Raw genomic sequence first — 26991 nt, forward strand, 5'->3', positions numbered from 1 at the left:
TGTAACACAGCAAAGGTGAAATTAATAAACAAAACATGACACTGAGCCACATAAGGAGATATTAGGACAGATGACCAAAAAAACTTGGTCAAAGAGGTAGGTTTTTAAGGAATATCTTAAAGGGGGATAGAGAGAGAGAGGTGGAGAGGTTTAGGCGGGGGGAAATTCCAGAGCCTAAACCGTCGGCAGCTGATGGCATGACCACCAATGGTGGAGCGATTAAAATCTGGGATACTCAAGAAGGCAGAATTGGAGGGATGGTGAGATCCCGGAGGGGCTGTGGGGCTGGAGGAGGCGACAGCAATTGACAGGGAGCAGGGAAATTTGAAAAGAAGGGTGAAAATTTTGAAGTCTAGATGCTGGGAATGAATGTTGTTCAGAGAGAACAGGGGTGATGGGTGAACAGGGCTTGCGTGTTAGGACACAGGCAGCAGAGTTTTGGGTGACCTCAACTTTATGAGGTTAGAATGTGGGAGGCCAGTTGGAATATTCATGTCTAGAGGTAATGAAGGAATAGATGAGTGTTTCAGCAGCAGTTGAGTTGAAGTCAGGAGTAGAGTTAGATGATGTTACAGAGAAATAGGCAGTCTTAATGATGTTATAATGGCACAGAATGAGGCCATTCAGCCCATTGAATCCATGCCAGCTCTCTGTAGAGCAATCCAGACTGTTCCATTCTCCCAGTCCTGATGCTTCCAATAATTGTATTTTGAGGAAGAATGAGTCTGAAACTAGCCTGTACCTTAAAACAGGTTTATTTCCAAGACAGTAAAGTCACAGTCTCACCCTGTTCCTCCCAGACACCTAGAGTGAACTGGTTTCTTGCAATGATCCTCTGATCTTTCCCCAGTTGGGGACAGCTAGGCTTAATTACCAACTTAAATCATGTATTCTACTGCAGCACAATTTCGACATTAGTAGTCTATCCCTGTAGCTCGGCAAGTTTATTTCCCTCAAGTGTCCATCCAATTTCCTTTTGAAATCATTTAGCGTCTCTGTTTCCAGTAGCCTTGTGGGCAGCCAGTTCCAGTGTGTTGCCCTCTCATGTGCCCTCACATCCCTCCAGAAGCTCACCTCAGGGCCAAATGCGGCAACAGGGTGGCAAACAGTCTGATTCAGCCTCAGGTAGAGGGTGGAGAGCCTCCACGTGTTGCTAGCACCAGTTCAGGCACATCTGTCCCAAGGGAATTAGAGGTGGTGAAAGGAGGGTCAGGTCATGCCAGCTGCATACATCCATATTCTGGTCTCTTGCATGGACACGATGAGGCTGCTAGCGCCCATCCTCCAGGACTGCTTTCTCCCTTAAACAGCCCAACTCCAGCATAGGGGCTTCATTACAAGAGGCACAGAACACAAAAGGCAAAGAAGTCAGCCTTAACATTTACAGAACACTGGTTAGGCTGCAACTGGAGGGCTGTGTTCAATTCTGGGTGCCACCCTTCAAGGAAGCACGTCGAGGCTTTAGAGAGGGTACAGAAGAGATGTACTAGAATGATACTGAGGAGAGACTGGAGAAGCTGTGGGGTTGTTCTCCTTGGAGCAGAGAAGGCTAAGAGAAGACTTGACAGAGGTGTTCAAAATTGTGAGTGGTTTTGATGGAGTAAAAGAAGGAGAAACTGTTTCCGATGGTGGAAGGGTTGGTAACCAGAAGTCACAGATTTAAGGTAATTGGCAAAAGAACCAGAGGTGAAATTACGTGGCAGATATAAAAACAAAAACTGAGGATGCTGGAAATCCAAAACAAAAACAGAAATACCTGGAAAAACTCAGCAGGTCTGGCAGCATCGGCGGAGAAGAGCAAAGTTGACGTTTCGAGTCGAAATGTCAACTTTGCTCTTCTCCGCCGATGCTGCCAGACCTGCTGAGTTTTTCCAGGTATTTCTGAAATTATGCAGCAAGCTGTTGTCATATGAAATTCACTGCCTGAAACAAATTCAGTAATAACTTTCAATGGGGAATTGGGTAAATTCTTGGAAGAAATAAAGTTACCGATCCATGCAAGAAAAGTAGGGGAGTGGGACTAATTGGATGACTCTTAAAAAAAATCTGATGAAAGTTGAAGTGTTGCACAGTTTGAGTGAGGAATCTGGATTGGCTCCTCATTCTCCGGCACATTGCTCCTTTCTGTTTCAACGCCAATTATACGGCTGGCCTGGCACATTTCTCCCATTTGAAAGGAAAACAGACTTAACAAACGAGACCGAACAGAAAAAAATAGAGGTCCATTTCCTCTGTGTAAAATTAGGCAGAAGTCGGTTGGAGATCTTTCTGTTTGAATCATTTCAAACCACTTAAATGTTTCCTCTCAACACTTTCCGTGCATATGATTTGTCATTAAAGAAACAATGTCCAATTTTGTGGGAATTGCCAAATGTCAAGTTCTCCGCTGTCGGAGGGAGGTTCACCTGCCAAAACATATACCGACAATTCCGAGAGTAATTTTGACTGCAAATGCAAAGTCAAAAAGAATTACGCATTTAAATTAAATGTTAAAAGACCTGAAGAGGCTCTGCAAAGTGATGAGGCCTGTGAAGAGGAATAGGCTTCAGCCGCCCTTGGTAACAACAGTCATTTGGAACAATTCTTCATTGCTGACTGGATTGATTCCTTGGAAGAAAAATAAATCTCGACTAAGACCTATTTCAGGAGCTGCTAGGCAGGCATAAAAAAAAAATTGCGCTGTCAGAGGCCTTGTGATGAAGGAGGAAAAATATTAATGTGGGGACCTTTACAACCCCACCCAAGGGCCAAACTACCTTGTTGACAATGCTTGTCCCCATAACGACAGAGAAAAATGGAAGGCCAGAATTTTTTAAGTAGGTTTTATTTGTAGTCACTGATGATTTACTAAACCCTCCCAGTTCAGGTTGACTGTATATTCAACACTTTGCCAGTGCACTTAGAACGCAACGCTGATTTCCCCCTCCCTGCTGAACAGGTTTCATTTGTGTTATGACCTTTTATTAATGAGAACTTCAGACAGCTGGAGGGCTGTCGGGACTAGGTTAACCTTTGGTCCTCGAGGTATAGAAATGGGTGATCATGAATTGCTGTTTTGTTGGCTCATTTCAGACCCCACTCCCCACGAATGCGTGTTTTTTTTGTGTAGAATATTCACATGTTACTCAGGCTGTTTGCACAGCAGCTAATTTTTGCGGTGACAAAGCTAATAGAAGTACGTCTGTCACAGTTTTCTCTTTAACACGTTCTTCTTAAGATTCAGGAGCAGCAGATGGGGAGATTGCAACAACTTCAGGCATTATCCTGCAGTTAATAAATTTATACATTTTAATTATTATTATTTTTATTTAACAATAAACATTAAGCCTCATGAGTTGTTTACAAGATATCATCTTTCTTGACATTCATTCACGGGATGTGGGTGTCACTGGCAAGGTCAGCATTTGTTGCCCATCTCTAATTGCCCCTTGAGAAGGTGGTGGTGAGCTGCCTTCTTGAACCACTGCGGTCCATGTGGTGTCGGTACACCCATGGTGCTGTTAGGAAGGGAGTTTCAAGTTTTTGTCCCAGTGACAGTGAAGGGACAGTAATATAAAGGCCACTTCTCATTTTAGATTTGAAGAAGCTGGAGAGAGGGCGCCTTCATCTTGGGGCACCTCTCCCTCACTTACTTGCCATGGCGACCTACTGCTGATTCCAAGGCCTCCCATTGACCCTCCAGTTTTCAAGAGCCCCTCCTCCATCTTCCGCTGGATGGTGAGCCTGCCTCTGGCCGTTAATTAGCCAATGTGACGAAGATCACAGGCACGTGACTGTTCCCCACATGTCCTGGGCTTTGACCCCCATTTGAACCTGACAATGAGAGCCTGAATCCTGTGGGGGAAAATCGTGTCCTTGCTATTGAAGTAAATGGAACAGATTTTATTAATATATAGCTCACTTAATCAATCTAACTGTATAGGGAGAGCAGGCTTTCCGTTTCTATCTTCCATGTTCTCCAACTAATTGTTTGGGTTCATTTTGTAACTTGGCTTCCTACATAAAAGGTACATTTTCACAGATAAGACCACATGATGTATTTGCTCCTGAATCCTTTGGAAACTGCCTATTTATGTCACCATGTGTGCTGGTTTGCTTCAAGGATGCTTCATTGAAGCAAGGCTTCCTGACCTAAATGTTCTCAAACCCTTTGAGGAATGATTTTATTCATAAATTATCTTTCTAAACACTTCTGAATAAGTTGAATGAACTCTCAGCATTTGCTTATGACACTAACAACTGAAGAAATACTTTAATCACTCACTGTCGCTGTTGGCCCAATCCCTTGTTTCCATGCTGAGTCATTCTGCTGCGACCCTGTTTATTTTGGAAAGCTTTTTGCTGCCATGGCCAGCGATAGTCCTAGAGATAAGTTTGATTTTTAATCCTTAACTCTTCCAGGATGTCCAGCAAGCATCACTAATAATAGTTCCACACACGCTCAGGGTCACACTTATGATACAAGATAAAGGATGACTCACATTTAAATGGTGCATTTCATGACCTCAGGATGTCCCAAAGTGCTTTATAGCCAATGAGGTACTTTGGGAATGTTTCGTGGAATGAATCAAAAGGATTCACTGTGCCACAGGTTTCCAGCTCAACTAGGTCATTTTTTAAAAATTTGTTCGCAGGACCTGGGTGTCACTAGCTAGACCAGCATTTGTTGTCCATCCATTATTGCCCATGAGAAGGTGGTGGTGAACTGCCTAGCTGAACCATTGGAGAGCCTGTGGTGTAGGTACACACACAGTGCTGTCAGGGAGGTATCTCAAGGATTTTGACCCAGCGACATTGAAGGAACAGCAATATATTTCCAAGTCAGGGTGGTGAGTGACTTGGAGGGGAACTTCCAAGTGGTGGTGTTCCCATCTATCTGCTGCCCTTGTCCTTCTTGGTGGTTGTAGTTAGTGGGTTTGGAAGGTGCTGTCTAAGGAGCCTTGGTGAATTCCTGCAGTGCATCTTGTAGATGGTACACACTGCTGCTACTGTGCGTCAGTGGTGGAGGGAGTGAATGTTTGTGGATCGGGTGCCAATCAAGTGAGCGGCTTTGTCCTGGATGGTGTTGAGCTTCTTCAGTGTTGTTGGAGCTGCACTCATCCGGGCAAGTGGAGGATATTCCATCACACTCCTGACTTGTGCCTTTTGGATGGGCCACCAGGGTTGGGGTGGGGTGGAGGGGGAGGGGTAGGGCGAGGGCAGTGAGCTTCTCTACAGTGTGGACTAGCTGTTGCTGCACCCACACAGTGGGGGGAGGGTGTGGGGGGCCTTATTAGAAACCTGCCTGCCCCACCCACCCCCTCCCCCCAACCACAAGTCTGCCACCTAGAGGCCACCCTGATCCTCACCCCCTCTACCTGTGGGAACCTGACTGGAATATCCCAGCTGACCTTAGGCATTAATAAGCTTTTAAGTGCCACAACTGGCTATCTGCTACATGTGGGCAGGTAACACTGCCAGCACCTATCCTACCTCTAGCTTCCCCCTGTACTCAGGGAACAAAAAGTGAATTTTTACACCTGCTATCTGGAAACTAGCAGGCACCAGCTAGGGATCCAGTGCATGCATCCTTCGTCCTGTTAGCCTTGCTCTTGTGTATTTTTCAGCAGAATACTGCTCCCCTGTGTGGGCAGAAAGCAATCCCACAAAATGCTTGAGCAACAATGCAGGCAATCAGTGGAACACTGAAACCAAAAGTTTGGCTCCCTGGCCTGCCTCATATCCCAAATCCCAACATACACCTGAACGCTAGAACACTTAGAGAGTTTGACAGCATCAAACCAAACCCAGAATTGCTAATCCATGACGACCTTCAGAACCTACCGAATATGCGACTCCATTCACGCAAACCTTTCTGGAGCTCTCCGAATGCATTAAGGATCGCAGGTTTGACAAAAAGGACAAATGGCACAACACCTGAACTGACACCCACATCGTCAACAAAGTTCTGGTGAGTGATTCGACAGTAGAGCCTTTCAGAGCTCAAACTGCCTTAAGAACATTTGTCTACACCCAACAGGATCTGCGCTCTCCGTGCAAGGACACCACACCTCAAGGACAGGCCAGCGTGTAACTGTGCTCACCCAGATAAGACTGTTCAGACTTGTGAAAATTTGCAGCGGGTTTCAAGGCAATCCTTAACTGCACCCAATGCCCGCACTTGGCCGCCCAACTTAGACTCAGGCTTGCTAGGCTGCAAGCTGTCATGCATAAGAAGTAAAGTTAAAAGCAGGGGTACGCTAGCACATCGGTGTTATTACTGGACCAGTAGTCCAGAGACCTGGACTGGCAATCCAAAGACAAGTTTCAGTTCTGATGAAAAGGTCTTTGGCCTGAACCGTTAACTCTGTTTCCTTCTCTGCTGACGCTGCCTGGCCTGCTGTGCGTTTCCAGCATTTTCTGTTTTTATTTCAGGTTTCCAGCATCTGCAGTATTTTGCCTATGGGTTACAGTCATCATTTTTTATGGCTGTTTAGACCTATAGTTTGCAGTAGGACCTCAGCTGCCAGACAGCACTGTAAAAATAAGCCGCAGCGAACAGGAATCATTTTTTTTCCCCGTTGGCGATAAGGATCCAATCTTCACTCACTTTGTCTGGCGTCACACTCCAGGAGGGTAACCTTTCCTCCCTTCTGTAATAGCTCTGCTACTTTACCACAAGCCCAAAGAGAAACTTGTGCTGAAGCTCAATCACTGGCACGATATCTGAAATAAAACATCAAATCGAGCAAACAGATGGTGCTGTAATCCCTAAAGAAAATAAGATACTTGTTCGGAAGCATTGCAAAACATCTTTGTGTTCAGTAAAGTGCATGTAACATGGAAGTAGGATTAAACTCCTCTCCCACATTTGACACAGCCCTAACGCAGCCTTGATCTAAAGAAAACTATCTTGTTAACGTGTACATATGTTCCTTGAATACCAGCAACCCGTACCTCAATTTTTCACCACAGTGCATGGTTCATTTATGGCTGTAGAATCAATCCCAGGAATTATTTATATTTGTTTTCGTTTTGGATTTCCAGCATCCGCAGTTTTTTGTTTTTATCCCAGGAATTATTTGTTTTCCGGTGGATGTCCTAGTCCTAATGTACCTCAGATGAAAACAGAATTGAGACTGACGCCATCATAACTCATTGGCACAGCTTAGAAGCAGAATTTGGTGAGGAGAGTAGCTTAAAGTTGATTTATTATCCTGCAATGTTAATGAAGGCTGACCCGCGTCATGCACTAATTTATATTTGGTTACTCTTTGACAAACATTGCATTTCTTTCCGCATGGTGAAATCACTGCAAACTGTTTCTTTCAAGTAATTAAAAGCTAATGCTTAATTCCACAAACATTCACTCCCTCCAGCACCGACACACAGTGTCAGCAGTGTGTACCACCTACAACAGGGGTGGGGAACTTACCGCCCATGGGCTGGATCTGGCCCATTGCTCAATTTCATCCAGCCCAGAGCAATATTTCTAAAAATATAGACCTATGTCGGTAGCAGCCTTAAAATAACATTTACCATCATCATTATGAATTTACTTTGGATAAAAGCATCAGCTAAATTACTATAATAATACTTATCAATATGATATTGAAATTTAGCCATCGTATTAAAACAACGGGTGAGTTGAACGTTTCTGTATTCTCTCTAAAAATAACTAAATTCAGGTCATTTTTATGGTGTGTCTCGCCCGTGACTGATTTTGTGTATGAGTGAAAGGCTCATGATGGAAATAGGTTTCCCACCCCTGATCTACGGGATGCACTGCAGGGATTCACCAAGGCTCCTTAGGCAGCACCTTCCAAACCCACGACCACTACCATCTAGAAGGACAAGGGCAGCAGATACATGGGAACACCACCCCCTGGAAGTTCCCCTCCAAGCCACTCATCACCCTGATTTGGAAATATATCACCTTTCCTTCACTGTCGTTGGGTCAAAATGCTGGAATGCCCCCCCCCCCCCTAATAGCACTGTGGGTGTATCTACCTCACATGGACTGCAGTGGTTCAAGGAGGCAGCTCACCACCATCTTCTCAAGGGAAATTAGGGATGGGCAATAAATGCTGGCCCAGCCAGCAATGCCCACATCCCATGAATAAATTTTAAAAATTGAAATTCTTGTTTTCAATTCCCCTCCATATCTTTGTGACAACCTCCAGCCCTACGCCCATCCGAGATCTCTGCACTCCTCCAATTCTACTCTCTTGCATGTCCCAGATTTGGCGGCCGTGCCTTCAGCTGCCTCAACCCTAACCTCTGAAATTCCTTCTCCAAACATCTCTGTCTCTCTACCTTGCTCTCTCCTTTGTAGGCACTTCCCTAAAGCCTACCCCGATTAGGCTTATGCCCATCCATCCTAATATCTCTTAATGTGGCTCAGTGTCAAATTTTATTTAATAACACTCTGTGTTACTATGGTAAAGGTGCTACATTAACACACGTTGTTACTGAAGTGACAAACAGTCTGACTATTGTCTACTATAATTGTAGTCAAATTTACTCCCACCAATCTTGTTTAGTACAACATATGACAGTTTTTATTGGACCTACTTACTGCTAGAACTTAGGCTAGAAATTTCACTCATGTTTGCACTGAGAAATTATGAGTACCATTAATGTTTCCACTTGTGGGGAAGAGCAAAACTGGAGGCCGCCAATATAAATTAATCACAATGAAAGGTGATAGGGAATTCAGAAGGAATTTCTTTACCCAGTGGGTGGTGAGAATGGGAACCTGCCACTGCAAGAGGTGCTTGAAGCAAATGATATGGAGAAAGCTATATCAGCACATGAGAGAGAAGGGTCTACAAGGGTTTTGCTGATGGTCAGATGAAAGGAGATTCGAGTGAAGCATTAATGCCAGCATGGACTGGTTGGGCTGAATGGCCTGTTTCTATGCCATGTATCCCATGTAGAAAGACCTGTGTGTAATGCTGCTGTTTCTTCCAGGATTATAGCTGTCACGGCAACAGTGATTCACTCAATTACCCATTCCTTATGGATGGCAAAGTGCATCAGGTGATGGTGGTGGTGGGTTACAATTCACTCAAGGACTCTGAGTTGCTGTGGCAACATGCACTCGTACGTACATGTTGCAATCTGAAGCCATGGATGGCGTTGGTAGAGGGTTCAATTTCCTTTCCATCACATGGTTGACCAGAACCTCTCCTGTATTTACCACCTGCCATGGGTGTGTGTTGGAAGGATTTGCAGGTGGACAATTAACCTGCTTAACCATGTTATGAACACATAATCTTTGGCCAGCAAGTCCTGGGGTGGGACTCGAAACCAGAGCTTCTGGATCAGAGGCAGGGAGACTACCCACTGCACCACAGGACCTCCAAAAGGCATGTCAGGGGTGTCTCTAATCATGTCACCACCTCTTGTCCACATACGTACACGTTGTGGCAGGTTTCGCTGGCTGATAGTTTTATCCGCTCTCTAGCATTGTTGCTAAATGCAACACTTCAATTGTAAAAGTGTGATCTGTTAATTCAGCACAGAATGAGGTTTGAACTGTGGGAAAATGTTAATCATTAATTTTGAGCAGACACTTTATTTCCTGTTGTTACTGTTGGATTATACGCAGGAGATGCAAAGTTCTCCTTCAACAGGCACAAAGATCTATCGCATGCTATGATAGCACTTTGATAGTAGCCAAGCGTGAGGCAGACGATTTATCTCTCTCTCCCTCTCTCTGCCTTGACACTCCTCAACCATCATTAACACAGTAAAGTTAAATGATAAATTCAACACAAAGTACGGATGGGAGTTTGTTAGCTTTCGATATACTGTACTAGTCCACCGACCGGAGTGGCTATAGTCAAGGACAAGAATGTTCCCATCCCCATCGATATCAAGCGACCACCTGGTGGAAGGCCCAGTGTATGGGTGTCAGGTTCCTCCCCCAGTGTCAACTCAGAAATGATTAACAGGACTGGATTGTCAGCTCTGTCTGGGATCACAGGCGGACGGGGTGGGTGGGAGGTGGGGGGAGGGTAAAGCTAACCAAACTGGCACAATGTGCCGGTTCCCCGAACCCACCCTGCCTCCTGGCCATTTTTGTGGAAGCCAGGTCAGGGCCAGCGGAGCTAACCCACCTGCACTCGGCGGGCAGTTTCTCAGGGCCATTAAGAGCCATGTTTTCCAGTGGGCCTCCAGGTTCCCACAGGCAGCGCAGGGCCAGATTAGGTGCCTGGAGGCGGGCACTTGGCCCCTGACCAAATGGCGGGGCAGTGCTCCGGACAGGCCTAGAGGCCCTCCCTGCCTGCCTGGGGGCAGAAGCAGCTACAGGCTGCCCTGGAGAGAGATTCCACTCCCTCCAACTTCCACATATGGCAGTGGCCAAGCTGCCGAGTCTATTTTTTAATTGAAGATTTTAAAAATTGGAGTGGGGGGTGGGAGGGTGGTGTGCCTCCATTCTGAAGTGCCCTCACTTTTACTTGCCTTCTATTGCAACCTAATGCTCCTTTCAAGCTGCAAGGTCTCTGATTGGCTTTCCAGCTTCAAAAACCCACTATTGTCCTTAATTGGACAGCAAACCCATTTCCAGGCCAATTAAGGAGGCACCCATGTGAAAATCCCAACATGCGACTGTTTCACCCAGGGCGGGTTCTGTGCCTGGAAATAGTTCTGGCCTCTGTCTCCCACCCCTGGAGAGAGTATGAGTCAAAGCATCCAATGGTGCACCAGAATTTGAAACAGCACCTTGCACAACCAATGCTTGGACATTCCGTGGGAAGTATCAGGCAAGTCGTCAGACTGCCTCACCCCACCATACAAGCCTCACACTGGAGACATGTTTGGGGCAATTTGAAGCTATCTGAGAATTCTGTCAATCATGCCCTCTTTAAGACCAACGGGACACACGTTAGATGACAGCAGGTATGTGGTCTTGTAAAGGCCCAAGGAAGACACAAGACAAGAAGAAATAGATGCCTTATGGGGTGATGACCTCACCAAATATCTGCTTACGTTCCCTTGGAAACTTTACAACAACATCAGTTTGCATTTATATGGCACCTTTAATGATAAACACATCACAAGGAGCGATTATCAAACAAAATATGGCACTGAGCCACATTCGGAGATATTAAAGAAGATGATCAAAAGCTTGGTCAAAGAAGTAGGTTTTAAGGGGTATCTTAAAGGAAGAGAGAGAGGTAGAGAGGTGGAGAGGTTTAGGGAGGGAATTCCAGAGCTTAAAACAACAGCTGAAGGCATGTTTTAAAACTAAAATCGGAGGCATTCAAGAGGCCACAATTGGAAGGACGTTGCTGAAAAAGAGACATATCAAAGCTTTTCATCTTGCACTCATCAGAAAGCTTCGGAAGAATACCAATATAAGGGGAAAACAATAATTTATACTGTATGTGAAGAGAGTGTTGATTGGTTGGCAAGACATTCTGCCTATCCCACAAATGAGTATTGTAGTATATGAATTTCAGTGCCAGTATGATGCTAGGTATGTAGGCCGTATGTCCCAAAGACTGGCGGATTGTATCAAATCAGCATGTCCCAGCCGCTGTTCTCAACGTGCAGGGTGTAGACTGTACCCAACCAGCCTGTACTTGTAAAACTCAAAACACAGTGTCCAACGTTAGGTGTGATTCCACGATTGGACAACATTTGCTAAATAATCCTCAGTGTGCTAAGAATTAGGCTGACACCCAATTCAAGATTGTCATTTGGGCTCACAGTGTGGCGCATTTGCGTGTACTGGAAGCTACATATATTAATACACGGGGCCCTGATCTTTGCAGACAGAAAAATCATGTACACACATTGCACCTTTTTCAGCTAATAAAAATAAGTGACAGCCATTTGCTGACTCATTCCCCATGGCAATGTCTTGACCAATCAGCGTCAAGCTGCCTGGTTTAAATTTCAGACAATGTTTGGCAGTTAACCGTCATTAACCATCAATTGGTGCATTCCCCATGGCAACGTCTCTACCAATCAGAGTCCACTTGACAACCAATCAGCACTCTTTTTTCATACAGTATAAATTGTTGTTTTCCCCTCATATTGGTATTCTTGTGAAGTTTCCTGATGAGTACAAGATGAAAAGCTTCGACATGTCACTTTTTTCAGCAATGCTCAAATTCTGTACTGCCAAATGACTCGTTGGAAGAACATGGCTTTTGTACTGATGTCCATCATTGGCTCTTGATCAGCTTTAGGTGAGCACCACTCTGGTTTTATTTCTGGGGGGCACCCCTGGAGAATCTTTATTGGTGCAGACTGCCCACCCCCAGCCCTGAGGGGTGGACCGGGTCGCTCTTACCAAATGAAACGGTACAACACAGAAGGAGGCCATTCGGCCCATCGAGTCTGTGTTATCCCTTTCAAAGAGCAATCCTGTTGCGCCCACTTCCCCCCTTTTACTGCAATTGGCTCCCCTTCAAGTATTTCACCAAGTCCCTTCTGAAAGCTGCTGTTGATTCTGTTTCCACCACCCCATCGGGCAGCGCATTCCAAACCCTAACCAATCATTGAGGAATAAAAGGATTTTCCTCGTGTGAATCGGTCAACATTCTCCGACTCACCCAGATTAGACATGTTACTTTGAAAGGTGCCAGTGTGGACCACACATTAATGATTGCAGACATTTTTCTCATCCTTGTGATTCCCTTCATGTTTCCACTACCTCCATTCACAACCCCGGGAATTTTATTTAATGGTCATGATTTATGCAGGGATTCAAGATGGATAATCTGGCCTCCCAAGGGCTCGGTTAGCTTCCCGGGGCAGTGCATAACCACAGGAAATCTAAGGTTTTATTCCAGAGAATTGTCTCCGTTTATTAATTTCTGGAAGAATAGGACTCCATTTAGGCCAGATTTTGCAGTTGGTAGCGAAGGAATGTTCACCTTGCCTACAGCAGCCCACAGAATTTTCATGAATTTTTGTGCACCAGCACTCAGAGATCCTTCTCAGTTTAGCGCCTGCTACAGGACATTGGTGGTACATGTGAGCAGGGCAACAACAGTGTGGTTCTTCAACGAAGCTGGTTGAAGAATCCTCATTGAGACAAGCAGGGCCCAATTTTAACTCTGTGCAAATAAATGGGTTTTGATGAGTTATGATTGTACTAACAGAGTCTAAACCAGGAAGTAAAAATTAAAATATTCAATTCAATGAAATGTCATTTTCAGAAAGCAAAATAAAAAGAGTGAAAGAATGACGGGAGAGATAATAGAGTGTCACGGCTGGAATGTGTGGGCTTGGCGGGCTTGGCAGGAGCGGGCATTTTACACAGGCGGGCCAATTAAGGCCCGCCCAGCATAAGACACAACCGGTAGCGCTCAGCGCTACCTGTGCGGGTGGTGGAAGGAGGGAGAGTCGGGGCCAGTGCTCTTTCACGCATGCGGGCAAAAGGTCCGTGCCTCAGGGAGATTGAAGGGCTTCTGAAATTGTGCAATAAAAGGTTTATAAATTTATTTAAACATGTCCCCACATATGGCTGTGTCATATGAGATGGGACATGTTTTTATTGATATGAGAATTTATTTATTTATTTAATAAAAGTTTTAGGAAACCCCATCCCGCTCGTCGATGAGGTTTGCTAAAAAACATGAAGGCTGCTTGGCCTTTATGCCTGCCCCGCTAACCTTAAGGTTGGACGGGCAGCGTTAACAAGTACTTCAATTAATTTATTAATGGCCTTAATAGGCCGTTGACATATCGGCAGGTGCGCAGCCAACTCCAGCGTGTGCCCGCCGAACGAAACATCACAGGACTGCTCGATGACCGTTGGGACTGTGCCTGACATCATCGCACATCATTTCATGCATTGGCATGTCAGGCTCACCCCCGCACACTGCTCTATATGTATCCTTCCCATGACTCCAATGAGAAAGAAAATTTCCAAGGGGAGGGCCCACCATCGGTGATTAACTAAAATATGGTGTTTCCTTTCCTGCAACAATTAAACTAAATCCTTTGCTCTTCACCAAGATCTTCCTATTTCCTGCCTTTTATATATATATATAACCTGAAAGAAAACAATTATAAATCCAGTGAGTTACCTAAGTGTTGTGACATTTTTCCATTGCATTGTGTGAAGGCTTAACTATGATGCTTTACTGGGCTAATTCACAATGTTTTGTTCTTCCACAGTTTACTTAGTTTATTTAACATATGTGCAATGTGTTTGCTAATCATAGAGCATAACAAAACAAAAGCAATAAAGTACAGTGCAAACAGCACTGTTAGACTGTTGAATAAATTACCTGTTGAGTTGAATGCCAATAAGAACTTTAATTCATGAGTGCATTGAAAGTCATGATAATTAATCTCAATGCAATTTAATAGAAGCTATTAAATTATATTACTATAAATGAAACAACTATATAACGTGCCACAACTCTCTCCTTTTAATTGTAGCTACTCATTAAAAGTTTAAGCAGTGTAATGCATTTGTGACCCCACTAAATTAAACACTGACTTAATATAAAATAAATTCTGAAGATGAGAGTAACATGCAAAGTGGTATATTGCAGACAAAATACAGCCGCTCATGTTATGGACAGGAGGTGGGGGGTTAATTTAAAACAGCCCTGATTTCTCTCCTCAATTCCCGTCCATAAACAGAAGGTTGTTTCTTGATTTCCCAATGGCGGTGTACTTTCCCTAATCCCTCAGTTTTGGAGTGATCCAATCCTCTATTAATAACCTGCACAGCAAACTCAAGATAGTGCAAAGTCAGAGGGTTCGTTTATTTCGCACACTCAAAACATGGGAGGGGCTGTCGCTCTGTAGTCCCTGGTACATTCACACAATAAAAGAGGGATAAGAGAAAGAAAGAGGTACAAGGCAAAGACCACAGGCAAAATAAGAATTATTGTTTCATGTGATTCCGGAGATCAGAATCAAAAGCCCAATGGTGTATTCCTTCAGAGGATAGCAGGCTGAAGCTGATGTGGGGTAATCCACTTTTCCAATAGTCCTGACTTCCACAATGGGAGAAGCACACAGAGATGAATTAGTCTTGTAGTACGCACTGGTTCAGAAGTTCAGATGTTCCAGTAGAAACAGTGTAGATGGGGGCCAGGCAATTTAAACCTGGACAGAGCTCTGGTTCTGCTACTGTTTGGTTAATGGAAGATGGTAGACTGCCTTTTTCAGCTCCAAAAGGCAATATTACAGGATCTAATAGATTGGGGTGGAGGGGTGGTGGTGGGGGGGGTGGTAGAAGAAGTGGGGGGAGAAGGGAGAGGCCATGTGAAATAACTCCAACATTTTCCCCTTGGTTGGGACAAAGGATGTATATTCCTGGTCTGGATTCTTCAGATGGTTAATGTTTCATCCATTAATAAGGTTACCAGCGGTTTCAGGCTCCTTTGTCCTCATAGGTGGGCAGTTTCCATTGGCCAGTGCTTTGCCTCAGAAATTGCGCATTTCCTTGAGATTTGATTTCTGCAGTCATAGGGGGTATGCCTCTTTAGAGATAACAAGGTCACTGCTGTTTTCTGAAGGCTAGAAATTCATTTGTGTGAGTCATGGCTTCAGTCACTGTAAAGCCGTTGTCCATTACATTTGAAAACTAATAATAATTTTATAAAGTAGCCAGGATTTCTTTTTTTTTTTCATGTCTTCTTGGCATGACACATGGAATCTTAAAGTCAATATGGCACAGAAGGTGGCCTTTTAGCCTATTGAGTCCATACTGGCTCTCTGTGGAGCAATCCAGTCAGCCCCATTCCCCCGCTCTATCCCTATAGCCCTGCAAGTTTATTTCCCTCAAGTATCCTTCCAATTTCCTTTTGAAATTATTGACAGTCTCTGTGTCCACCGCCCAGTAGGCAGCAAGTTCCAGGTCATTGCCACTTGCTGCATAAAGTAGTTCTTGTCCAAAACCTTAAATTTGTATCCCCGAGTACTTGCCACAGTTCACCAAAATGATTTCCTTATGCTAGAATTATTTTATAGAAATTTTGAGGCTTACGAAATATTAATGCACAGTAAATGTATAAAAATAGTCAGTGATCTGCTTGGGTTACACTCCATTAAAGTCACATTGGATACAAGTTGGATGAACTCGTGCTCAACTTGAACAAGGCCTTCAAAGATTTAGAATTTGCCACTGTTGGGATTTAGTTCACTCAACAGGCTTTAATAATTGAAGAAACAGCCATGAGTTTATCCAAAGTGTAGATGAGCCATGAAAACTGCCAGGTTCCCGTATTTCTTCTGTGGTGACTTATCTCCCTCGAACACGGGAGGGGGGGTGGGGTTTGATGAAGGTGTTAATAATAAGTGTCAGTGACCCAGGGTTAATTGCTAAGGATCCCTGCCCCTGATCCCTGACTAGAAATGCGAAAACTGGGCTTGGTTCTGCCTGCCAACACTAATTGCCAAAGCCCATTTATCAAGGTGGGACCCTAGGCAGTTACCAGGGTTTACCACAAGTAAACTGGCATAGCTCTTTCAAAGTGCCAGCATAGGCATGATGGACCAAATAGCCTCCTCCTGCACAGTATCAGTCTATGTATCCCAACAGTAATTGAAGCTTTCAGGCGATAAGAATGTCGGTGGGGGGGGCGGTTGGGGGGGGGGGTGGAATAAATGACAGACAAAATTAGCCCCAGGAGTAAATCAATGTCAGAAGCCAACCTGAGCCCTCAGCTTTCCTCCTAGTGGAAAGAGGCAGGCGTTTAGAACCATGCAGCTAGACTAACGTTATACAGGTCTATCGCCTTGTATCCCAAGGTGAAAGGAATAGTTTCATAGCAAACTGTGATTAGAGAATTGCATTCAGTATCATTCAATTTTAATTTGTTTTTATAATTCAGCTGAGAAGTCAGAACATAGTGGAACGTTACAACTGCGATGTAACACTTTTAACGTGAAGCTGCTGTAATGTATATTTAAAGCAATGTGATTTTCTTTCACTCTATTGGAATTTGAGGGAAGCTTGTGGTGGAATTTAGCACTTGGAGACATTAGGAAATTGTGTTTTATGGGGTTTAGCCATTAGAAAAATGCATTCCTACATTTAATTAAAAATTTTAAACTAACATTTCTATCAGTTGCCATAATTTTATTGACCCAGAGCTTCCAGTCTCTGGATCATCAGATGCAATACAGGACCCCTTGGAAGTCCCAACACACTCCGTGGGAATTGCCCAGGAAGGTTAAACTTCCAATGGGCAATTCCCCTGCTCCACGGGACCCTCCGATAAAATTCCTCGACTCTGAGTTAGAGTTGGAGAATTCGGGCAGTTCCAACTTACCTGGATGATTGAGGACTATCAACTATCCCAGGAAATGGTAGACAGAAAAATCTTAGTTTAATACCTGGGTAACTATGCAACTGACACCCATGACTACCCCCCTTGACCCTCTGACTACATGCCTGACCAAGATGTTGTTGCTGTATAAAATGGGCCTTAAGTTACATCACAAAAAATTGCAATCCAGGCAATGTTAATTCACCGGGCGGAACTTTGCCGTCAGCGAGCAGGGGGTGGGGCCCACTCGTCGACACATAAAATGACGTGGGATGATGTCGCGCGGAACCCCCAATGTCACCCCGCCCCATTTAAATCTTCAGGAAGGCGGGCGCGCTGCAAAATCAGCTGTGTGCCCGCCGACCTGTCAATGCCCAATTGAGGCCATTAACAGTATCATTAAAACAATTAAAGGACCTGCCCGTCCAACCTTGGCGGGCAGGCCAGGAGCCCCAGCAGTGAATTGAAAAAACATGAAACCTCATCCACCAGTGGGATGAGGTTTCATGCAGGGTTTCAAAAATTTTAATAAAGTTATTGTGTAAAATTATGAACATGTCCCATCTCATGTGACATTGTCGCATGAGGGTGACATGTTAGGGATTTTTCTTTTCTATTTTTAATATTTTTCAAAGTGGAAGTGATCTCCCTGAGGCTACACTTAGCCGCAGGGAGATAGCGTTCTTTCGTGCACATGTGCGAAAGAGCACACTCTTGATTTTAGGGACTCCCCCTGCCCACACAGGAAGCAGATAGCGCTTTCTGCTAGAAGTCACACTGGTCGTGCCTTAATTGGCCCGCCCATGTAAAATGGCGGTGCGGCCCGCTTCTCCGGCGGGGATCGGCTCCCCGCCCGCCAGAGATTGGGTCGGGCCCACCCGCCCGACATGCAGAAAATTCTGCCCACTGTGTCTTTATCGTTGTGTGTAGCTATTGTTATAAATACCTAGTTTATGGTTCATAGTAATATTTTAGAAGTAATTTTTAGCTCTGAAAAGATTAAAGTTTAAACTGTAGAAACTGGGATAAATGCAACCAAAGCAGTTGGAAGACTATTACACTTAAAAGGTTGGAGCCATGTTGACTTAAGGGGTTAACAGCTAGAAAGGCAAGACCATAAAACAGCAGGTGAGGTTACTTAGTTGGAGAATCTGAGATGAGGTACGAAATGCAGCCCAGGGAGCTATTTTGTTTTGGGAGTTAGAGCTACAATGAATTTAAAAGCATTCAGTGAGCCCATCATGGAGATGGGTGGAGCTTAAGAAACTTCTAGGGTTTCAATTTATCTCCGTGTTCGCTAGGGGAGTGGGTGTTCTGCAGCAGGGAAAAGGCCATACCAAAAACGGTGCTGATGATAGCAGATTCCAGGCAGCCAAATTGTTGCTGTTAGTTGGCTCTGTGCCGTTAAGACTCAGGAGAAGTCCAATGGAGCTGAGAAGAAAGTGGCAGAAAGTCACTGGTTCCTTGCTGGAAAGGGGTAGGTCTCTGAATAAGCCCTAGAAGCCATATAGCTTGGTGTAACTGAGGAGATTGGGTCTTTGTGAAACTCAGGGGCAGTGTGAAGCTAGCCAGCTATTAAAAAGCTGAAATTGCGGGAGTCAGTAGAGGAGTAGAGGCTGGAGCGCAGACTCAGAAACCTAGGGAAATGGAGTCACAGGAGGTGAGATTGAAACCCTGGGCGGTGTGTTGTCGCTGAGACAGTGTGAGTTGGAGCGGCTTTGAGGGAATTCAGAGGCTTGATCTTCAAAAGTGAAAAGTTTGGAGTCCCTTATGAGGGAGACAGAGTTTCAACAAGATTAGTTTACTGATGCCTGGGTGGGTTGCTGAGAAATCTGTGGGATCTGTCTTGGTTGCATTTACTATTTATTGTGTAGCATTGTGTGTTCGACTGCAGTTTGTTGTGTTAATTCACAAGTACCTCATATTAACCCTGAGTGCTAGAGTTTTAGATAGATATTGTAAATTGCTTTATCTTTTTGATCTTGTACAGTAAAGCTTATTTTTGTTTGTTCAAAACTCGCGGAATCCTGTGGCTTTATTCACTGAGCAAGTGTCTTGAATCTCAAACTGTCTACTTTAAACAAAACGCTATTGGTCCTTAATCGGATCTTACCAAAAACTTGGGGGGTCGGGTCTAGGGTCATAACAGTATCCATCTGGCTGTCATACTGGGTCCTCAAGATAAACTAGCAGTGTTGTTTGGCAGGTTTCCTATACTAAAGCACCTAAAAAAGCTCGTACGCCTGAATCTGCCGTTGTGAAGTAGGGGGTTACAGTTGTTTTGTAATGTCGAATACTTCTATGCTTTCACTCTTCCAAATCAGACAACTCACTACCGCAGAGAACACTTGAGGTGACAAGCGTAGGTGCCTTTAAGGGAAGCTAGATAAGCACATGCAAGAGAAAGGCATAAAGGTTAGGCTGATAAAGTGAGATGAAAAGGGGTGAGAGGAGGCTCGAGTGTAGTGTAAATGTATAAATAGTATAAATGAGTGTAGTATAAAGGTAAATAAACCATTCAGGCTGAACGGCCTGTAGACTCAATTGTTCCACATTGGGAGAATGTTCAGTTGACCACTGATTGGATATTCAACTCAACAGGTAATTTATTCAATGCCATGGTGGGAATCAAACCCAGGTCCCCGGGGCATTACCCTGGGTTTCTGGAATAATAGCCCAGTGACAACACCACTATGCCACTGCCTTCCCCTTGTGAAAATGGTGGTGAGCTGCCTTCTTGAACTGCTGCAGTCCATGTGGTGTAGGTGAACCCGCAGTGCTATTAGGGAGGGAGTTCCAGAATTTTGACCCAGCAACAGTGAAGGAACGGTGATATAGTTCCAAGTCAGGATGGTGTGTGTCTTGGAGGGGAATGGTGTTCCCATGTGCCTATTGCCCTTGTCCTTCTAGGTAGTAGAGATAGTGTGTTTGGAAGGTGCTGCTGAAGGAACTTGGCAGGTTGCTGCAGTGCATCTTGTAGATGGTACACACTGCTGGCACCATGCATCGGTAGTGGAGCGAGTGAATGTTTAAGGTGGTGGATGGGGTGTCGATCAAACAGGCTGCTTTGTCCTGGATGGTGTTGAGCTTCTTGAGTGTTGTTGAAGCTGCACTCATTCAGGGAAGTGAAGAGTATTCCATCACACTCCTGTAGATGGTGGACAGGCTTTGGGGAGTCAGGGGGTGAGTTACTCACTACAGAATTCCTAGCCTCTGACCTGCTCTTGTAGCCACGTTATTTATATGGCTGGTCCAGTTCAGTTTCTGGTCAAAATGGGATTGGTATTCACCATGCAATTCTCCTTGAACATTGCAGTTGGTCTCCTACAACAGGTATGGGATCCTGTCTGGTATATTTAAACAGCCTCCCAACTATCTGAAAGTGATTCCGGTGGTAGATGGATTCCCAACAACAAGAGGAAATCACACTGAGCAGGTTTGATGATCATCCGATTTTCTCCAACAGCTTAAATGGACCACCTCTGCTCACATGATCAAATGCCTTGGTGAGATGGACGATATATCGGGCCCTCCTTTGTACATGGCCATTTCTTTTGCAGCTGCTGGACTGAGAAGTTCGGGTCCATTGTAAATCTTCCAGAAATCAGACTGGGATTCAGGGTGGTTGCATTCAGCTAGGATCTGCAGTCTGATAAGGGCAAGGTGGGCAAATATTTTTCCCCCAGTGGCCAGTGGGGAGATGCCTTGGTAGCTGTTGCAGTCCCTGTGGTTGCTCTTGTTCTTGTGCATCATGCCCAGAAGGTAAAGAACAGTTTGGACCAGTACTCTTATTCCCCAGTTTTTACTGGTGTTTTATTTTAAGGTATACAAGACCAGTTCAGACCAGTATTCCCAATTGCCAGTTTTTACCCTTTTTTCCCCCTTCTAGGTGGGGCACTGCCCCCTCCCTCCAGCAGGGACAGATGCTGCAGGAGCGCTGGTTTTCCATGCTTGATGAGTTCAGACGGTATAGCATCAGCATCTGGAGCTTTGCCCATGGCAAGCAAGTCGATAGCTGCTCCACTGTGGGTTCGACATCTAGCTCTGCCATGACAGGCTGCTTAGAGCTTCTTTAGTGAGCATTCTCCCCAGAGTATGACTCAAGGTGGTGTTCCACCCATCCCTCCAACTGTTTACTGCAGTCGGTGATAACCCCGCCTGTCTTTGTCTTCAATGGAGCTGGAGTATTGTGGCCAATTCTGGGCACTGTACTTTAAGAAGGATGTCAAGGGCTTACAGAGGGTTCAGAAGGAGATTTACTAGAATAGTACCAGGCTGAGGGACTTCAGTTACGTGGAGAAGTTAGGATTGTTCTCCTTAAAGAAGAGATGGTTGAGAAGAGATTTCCTAAAGGCGTTCAAGATCATGAAGGGTCTTGATATGGTAGTAAGGGAGGAACCGTTCTCACTGACTATAGAGATGGGAACCAGGAAACACAAATTTAAGATGAGTGGCAAAAGAAGCAGAGGATGTGAGACATTTTTTCACACACAGAGTTGTCATGATCAGGAACAAACCTCCCCAAAGGCTTATGGGAGCAGAGTCAATAGTAACGATATACTTGAAAAGGCAAACAAACTGCAAGGCAATGGGGAAAGAGCAGGGGAGTGGCACTAATTGGATAGTTCTTTCAAAGAGCCAACATAGGCAGTGTGGGCTGAATGGCACTCCTCTATGCTGTACCATTCTATGATGTGAGAGAATAACTCTTGACCAAGAGCATCAAATATTCCCTGCAACTTTATGGTTCCTGTGCTGGAGCAGAGGGAAGAGATGTCACCCGTAGGCAGTAATAGGTCAGGGTGGAATAGTGAAGAACTGGAATTTTATTTCATTATCTTTGGGGATCAAGGCATTTTTATTGACATGGAACTGTCTCAGGAGATTGCTTATGAGATGGTAGGTTGCATATTACACTTAGAAGGATTAGACTCGCTGGCCCTTTTTCCTTCTTATTACTGAAATCTGTAAGTGCTCCTACCATTCTTCAAAATTCAGAGGGTATTTCAGTCTAAGTAAATTTGCATAAGGGTAGGAGTTCTGCAGTTTGCGTGGGCATGGAGCTGGGGTGCTAATCCAGCAGTTTAGAAGGGATCTGCTGGACTTTCTGCCCAATCGAACAGTCAGTTATGGATTGTAATGTGAGAGAGAGCTAGATGGACAACTCTTCCTCAGGCAGCTCCTGTATCACCATTGAGGAAATGTGGGTTTCAGTGGGCATTGGGTAGCGGGGAGGAGAGAGCATCTCTGGTGCCAGTCCCATACCTCTCTGGGAGATGTACACATCCTGCTCACGATAGGCCCAGTGTCAAACCTGCCTATTGACAGCAGGCCAACTGAATCCCCTAACACAGAAATGGGTTGCCAAAGAAAGACTTGCATTTATGTAGCTCTTTTCACAACATCTCGAAGCTATTTACAGCCAATGAAGTACTTTTGAAGTGCAGTCACTGTTGTAATGTAGGAAATGCAGTAGCTAATCTGCACACTGCAAGCTCCCACAAACAGCAAAGTGATAATGACCAGATAATTCGTTTCCTTGTGCTGTTGATTGAGGGATAAATATTAGCCGGGACACGTGGGAGAAAACGCCTGATCTTCTTCAACATAATGCCATGATATCTTTTACATTCGCCCTTTAGACCGAGGGGGCCTCCATTTAATGTTGCATCTGAAAGACAGCACCTCTGACAGTGCAACACTCCCTCAGTACTGCACTGGAGTGTCAGTCTTGACTTTTGTGCTAAAGCCCTGGAGTGGGACTTGAACCCTGAACCGGGTGATTTATAGGTGAGCAATCCAAGCAATGGTCGACTTAAGCAGTGGTGCAGCAAGTTAGTCCTCTGAATTAGGCACCCATTTTCCTTCAGCCAGTCAGGCCTTCTCAGAGTGACAGGGTGACACTCCACATTACAGCTTCTCGGTCTGGCAGGAGCACAATAGTTTCGCAGGCCAGGGTTTGGGATGGGGGTCTGAAGCAGTGGAAAGCAGGAGGTGAAAAGCTCTCCCTGCTGGCCCCCTGCGCCTCAAAACAGGTTCATTAAATTTCTCGTCTATAATCTTCAATCCTTTTTCTACCCATAACACATTTCAGAACAAGGGAGAAAGCTCCAGACCATACAGAAGCAGAGAAACGCTGGGCAGTCTGTCAGAAATAGCTTGTCTGCTGAATCATATGGTTTTGCTTGACTCTTTTCATTAAGAATAAGCAAAAGGGATGATGACATTCCAACTCTTGTGATGGTGTTCAACATCTAGACTAATCTTATTCATTGAAAGGTCAGACTGTAATACTGGGATTTAAATATCACTGTCCTTTTTTCCATTTGATTAAAACCTTTAGTACAAAGCTTAGGTTATTTGTGTAGGGTAGACTTGAAGTGCATAGAAATACAGAGGTTCTTGAAACATTCAATACTGCTTATCATGGATACAAGATTGTGCGAGATTCTCATCTCTGGGTCACAAAGTTTATTCTCAGTTACATCAGCAAAGAAAGATTAAAAGCAGGGATTGAATGTCAGCAATGATCAATAAATAGAAGTTAAGGAACAGAGACTTCAGCTTAAATGTTGACGCTATGGTCCTGTAGAGCAAGGTGATGTGATTGATGCAGTTGTCTTTACTTTCCACCAGCTCTTCAGGAAATGAATGCCGATGACAGGGAGCAGGGAAATTCCTATCAACAAACTGGAAGATGGGATTTTGTCAAACTGTAATGCCAAGATGAAATCCATCACCCCTACAATTCCAGAAGTTACTAAAGATCATGAGGAGCTTTTGAATGCCTCAACAGGCCACCAGTTTAAGTCAGTGATCATATGATGACCCTCAGGTGTTCTGCTCTTGCCTCCACCTGGCACTTAGAATTGGAGTGAATATCTCCCTGTCCAAACACAATAACCTCTAACACCGACAACTCCCCCCCCACCGGCACCCAAGTTCTCTTTTTTGGCAGCCTTGACCTTACTGCCTGCTCCTCTCAAGTCATCCAACATGGGGACCATACTATGCCAATACCTTCTGATCCCTTTGTGCTTGGCTGCTGACTCAACATGGCCGCAGGAAATTTAGGGAGCAGGGTAGGGCCCTGTCACCTTGTTTCCAGGACAGCTTCGGACTTGTACCTGCTGCAGGCTCAAACGCTCTGTCTTCATTTCGGAGGGGGGTTGGGGACCGGGTCCACATGACATTCCTGAGCAATGCAAAGTGGAAAGGGAACCAGAATGGGGAGTATTTGTCTCTTTTCATCCTTGGTGCTTAGGTGCAAATCAAAGGAGGGTATTGGAGTCTAGAAATCATCACAAACATTCAGAAGACAAATGTATTCAGAAAATATTGTTGGTTTTGGGATATTTTGATTTTAGTTATGATTATATAAACAGTTAAATAAAATTGAATAATTGTCATACTTTTAGAAGCTGAGATCCTAGAGCCATTTGACACAAACAGTTCATGACAAAGCCTCCAATATTTAGCTGAGTGGTGATTTATTCTGTTCTACTTGTAATGCATGATTATTTTCATCATCATTTTGCATTTACTTCCGAAACGGATAAAATTGTTCCCAGATTGATGTTTTAAATTTGTAATACTGCAAGGGAGTTCTTGTGAAAATGTTTTTTAAAATGTTTCGATGTGGAGAGATGTTACGTGGGTGATGCAGTATAAAGGTGAACGCTGTTTCTTAGCTAAACCGTAAAGTGAAATAGATGCAAAGGGTTTGAGAACATTTTAAAAAGGTCAAGGAAACAATAGCTCTCTCTGTTTCTTGATCCCTCTCTCCTGTCTCTCTGCTTAAGCTCCCTCTCTCTTTATCCATCACACTCTCTGGGTGGAATTTTATGGCCTTGTTGTGGTGGGGTGGGGTGGGGGCGCATAAAATGCAGCAAGACATTCAAAAGTCCATTGACTTTGGCGGGAATCCCGCCGGTGTAAAATTCCACCTGCTGTTTCTCCATCACCCTCTTTATTTCCCCATTGCTCTTTGTTTCTCAGTCTATCCCCCACCACCTCTCTCTCCCTCTCTCTCTATCTCCCCACCACTCTCTCTTTGTCCATCACTCCCCCTCTTCCTCCATCGCTCTCTATTTCTCCATCACATCCATTTTCATGGTGCACTGCAAAATTGAAAGTGTGTCCCTTCCAAAGACATTTATAATGCAGTTATTGAGAGCACCAGATGAATTCATCCCCCTTCAAAAGTAAAGAGGCAGAAGGGTTTCACTTCCCACAAGAGACTTGCTCAAGACCTGTAAGGATGAAAGGTAGCATGTGTTTGGATTTTGCGTGACTTAGTTTGTGTGCTTTTGTGAGTATTTCATTGCAATAGGAAATACAACAGCCAATTTTCTGCACAGTAAGATCACACAGTCAACAAGAAGGTGATAATGAATAGATAATCCTTTTTAGTGATGTTGGTAGAGGTAGAAACAATGGCCAGGGCAGTAGGGAGAACTCTCCTGCTCTTCCTCATTTGAATGCCATGGGATCTTTTGCATCTACCTGAGGGAGCAGATGAGACCTTGGTTTAATATTTCATCCAAAAGGCAGTGCCTCCAACAATCCCTCAGCACTACACTGATTTTTAAGCCTAGATTTTGTGCTCTGGAGTGGGATTTGAACCCACAACCTCAACTCAAAGGTGCTTCCAAATAAGCCATGGTTGGCAATTCTATTGTAATGCACTACCTCACCCTACAGTTCCAAGATGCTACCTGCATGGTTTCACCACCTCATCTAAGTTGTATATTTTACAGTGAAAACAACTACAGAGAGCCCTACAGAAAGTCCAGTGTAAATATCTTTTATGAAATCAAAGTTAATCAATATTTGAGCCATGTGGTGAAATGTCTTTGCCCCTCCACCAAAATCATAGTTTCAGGCAGCAACAATGATTGTTTCCCTTTTCATATCTTAGTTATCTTTTCAGGATGCATATAATAGGGAACTTTCCATGCTAGTAAAAATATTACTAGCACTCTCCCGCCTATCTGACAACAGAACGCTGTTGTGACATAAGCAAAATTTAATACCCCAAGGTTATTAAAATCTAATTGAATTCATGTGAAGGATGTGGCTGTTGCTGCCATTTATTGTCCACCCCACTTTCCCTTGAGAAGGTAGTGGAGCGCTACCATCTTGAATATAACAGAGTTAACGTTTCAAGTCCGTATGACTCTTCTTCAGAGATACTTCTGAAGAAGTCATACAGACTCGAAACATTAATTCTGTTTTTCTCTCCACAGATGCTGTTAGATCTGCTGAGCTTTTCCAGCATTTTCTGTTTTTGTTTCAGATTTCCAGCATCCGCAGTATTTTGCTTTTATCACTGGATAAGTACTATCTTGTTTCGTTTTTTAATGATGCACACAGGCCGTTGACATTGTAGCTGAGCTAACGTTATTGATAACACATTTTCCTAACACGAACAGTGTCTGAACTCAAGCAAGACAGATTCCAACATGTGCTATCTAACCTTCAACCCCCAGGTCGGGTGACCCCATATATAATACAGAGTACCGTATAGTATCTAATACTGGGGTCCACAGCCACAATCAGCTATCATCATGACAAGTACTTAACACTTATAAATGACAATGTTAGGAATGCAGGTCCCTTTAAGGGTACACCAGGACAAACTTAAGAGTGAGTTGAGAGTAAGTGATGCTCATTGCAGCCTGTATTGAAGAGCTGGGTTTTTCCCCATCAAGGGGGTTTTGCTTCTGGGCAGAGAGAGGATGCAAAAGAAAAG

This window comes from Carcharodon carcharias, chromosome 2 (assembly GCF_017639515.1).
Source record: "Carcharodon carcharias isolate sCarCar2 chromosome 2, sCarCar2.pri, whole genome shotgun sequence".
NCBI classification, from domain to species: domain Eukaryota; kingdom Metazoa; phylum Chordata; class Chondrichthyes; order Lamniformes; family Lamnidae; genus Carcharodon; species Carcharodon carcharias.